The sequence below is a fragment of the Arachis stenosperma genome, chromosome 4, assembly GCF_014773155.1.
Source record: "Arachis stenosperma cultivar V10309 chromosome 4, arast.V10309.gnm1.PFL2, whole genome shotgun sequence".
In the NCBI taxonomy this organism is placed as follows: Eukaryota; Viridiplantae; Streptophyta; class Magnoliopsida; order Fabales; family Fabaceae; genus Arachis; species Arachis stenosperma.
This window is the reverse complement of record NC_080380.1, coordinates 49,333,246-49,335,782: the sequence shown is the minus strand read 5'-3', so window position 1 is coordinate 49,335,782 and position 2,537 is coordinate 49,333,246. Positions and strand designations below refer to the sequence as shown.

Below are 2,537 nucleotides of genomic sequence, written 5' to 3'. Positions count from 1 at the left end.
AAGGGGTACATTGGAACGTTAGTGACAATGTTGAGTGTCACTAACGTTCTCGAACTCATACTTTCACTAAACGTTAACACCCCTAACGTCCTGAGCTAAAGTCTCTGCCCACTTCACACTTTTTCTCTGCAAGTAAAGCCAAGCCCAAATGAAGAAGAGAACTGCTTCAAACTCAAGATCCAAAGGCCCAAGACTTGAAGAGCCAACTAGAAGCTGAGAAGAGTAGTATATATAGGAGTAGTTTTGAATTATTTAAAGGAGTCCTGGAAGTTGGAAAACTACTCTCTGTATTTTACTTTCTCTGCTCTTCTAGTTACATGATGTATTCTCCATCTTTGTTTTCATTTTCTAGAGCTATGAACAACTAAACCCCTTTCATTGGGTTAGGGAGCTCTGTTGTAATTTGATGGATCAATACTAGTTTTCATTATTCTTCTTCTATCTTTTCTCTTGATTTTACTTGAAAGCTTTCGATCTTCATCCCATTGGGTAGTTATCTTGGAAAAGAAGCTATTCAAACTTGGATCTCTTCTGAGCCTTGAAAGAGGAATGAAGAGATCAAGCTAGAAATGCTTTCTCATGCTGGACCAAATTGGGTTTGGATGGATATGTGACAATAATCCTCTCAATACTTGATTTGGGAAATGCATGTGGTATAATCAGTAACCACACTTCATCTCTTCTCATGAGTAATTGACCAAGGAATTGGCTATTGATCAAGATTTGAGAGATTGAATTGCAAAAAATTGTAATTCAATCAATTAAGATTGCCAAGGAGATCAATGAGTGCATTGATTGAGAAAGAGATGAAAATGAACTTGATCCGGAGAATTGCAACATCTCCTGCGCCCAATAAACTCCCCAATTCTGATCTCACCCATTCTCTTTAATTTCTGCGTTTACTTTTATGAGCAAACACCCCATTCCCCTTTACAATTCTGCAATTTACTTTCAGTCATTTACTTTCAGCCCTTTAATTCTAGCATTTACTTTTTCTGTCATTTACATTCCCGCCATTTTATTTTCTGCAAATCTCAACCCAAATTCTGAATTCACTCAACTAGAACATTCTTCTAATTAAAGTTGCTTGATCAATCAATCCCTGTGGGATTCGACCTCACTCTATTGTGAGTTTTTACTTGGCGACAAATTCGGTACACTTGCCGAAGGAAATTTGTTGAGAGACAGTTTCCACCTGCATCAAGTTTATGGCGCCGTTGCTGGGGATTGATTGTGCATCAACAATGATTAAATTAGGAGATCACTAGATTGAGCATTTTTTGTTTTGTTGATTTAATTTTCTGTTTGAGTAATTCACTTTCTGTCTTAATTAACTTCTTCCCTTCCTCATCTACTCTTTCGTGTTCTTTGTTATTTACCATTCATTTTGCTAACCCACTAACTGTTTGATATATTGCATCACTCACAACTAACAGTAATTCTGACAGCAATACTATCTGCACATATTGTTACTTGCTTGTACCTGTTGGTTGTATGACAGGGAGAAGAAGCGGGGCTTCAACTTCCTTCGATTCTGAACCAGAGAGGACCCTCCTTAGATTAAGGAGGGAAGCAAAAGAAAAACGTGCAATCGGTGCTGAAGAGGAGGAGGAACACTTTGAACTAAACATGGAAGGCAACATGGAAAACCAACATGAAGAAGAGGCTCATAACCATGGGGGAGGAGGTAGAGCAAATCATGCTGGGGAGGATAGAAGAGTGTTAGGCTCTTACATCAATCCAAACCCAGGCAACTGTGGAAGTAGCATCCAAAAGCCAACAATCTATACCAACAAATTTGAACTAAAACCACAGCTCATCACCCTTGTTGAGAACAACTGTTCGTTTAGAGGAGGTGTCCATGAAGATCCCAATAAACATCTAACCACCTTCCTGTGAATTTGTGACACAGTGAAGTCTAATGGTGTTCATCCTGACGCCTATAGACTACTCCTATTCCCATTCTCACTCAAGGATAAGGCAGCCAAGTGGCTGGAGGCTTTCCCCAAGGAGAGTTTGACAACTTGGGAGGATGTGGTGAACAAATTCCTAGCAAGATTCTATCCCCCTCAACGAATCAACCGGCTGAGAGCTGAGGTCCAAACTTTCAGGCAACAAGATGGTGAGACTCTATATGAAGCATGGGAGAGGTTCAAAGACTTAACAAGGAGGTGTCCACCAGATATGTTCAATGAATGGGTGCAGTTGCACATCTTCTATGAAGGATTGTCATATGAATCAAAGAAGGCAGTAGACCATTCCTCTGGAGGATATTTGAACAAGAAGAAGACCATTGAAGAAGCCATAGATGTCATTGAGACTGTAGCTGAGAATGACTACTTCTATGCTTCCGAAAGAGGGAACACTAGAGGAGTGATAGAGCTAAACAATGTAGATGCTCTGCTGGCTCAGAATAAGCTCATTACCAAGCAGCTAGCTGACCTCACCAAGAAGATGGAGAGGAATTAAGTAGCAGCAATCACCACTTCATCAACAACCCAAGAAAGAGTTAATGAAGAGGCAGAGGGTAGTCTTGA

At 40.1% G+C, this 2,537-nt stretch overlaps 1 non-coding gene across 1 annotated transcript; it reads right to left on the bottom strand.

Annotated features, from left to right (window-relative positions):
- Window positions 1-2,083: 2,083 nt before the first annotated feature.
- On the bottom strand, window positions 2,084-2,189 carry LOC130978428 (small nucleolar RNA R71). The gene has a single exon (XR_009086072.1). It is a non-coding gene; the product is annotated as a small nucleolar RNA R71 (small nucleolar RNA).
- Between the last annotated feature and the right edge of the window lie 348 nt (window positions 2,190-2,537).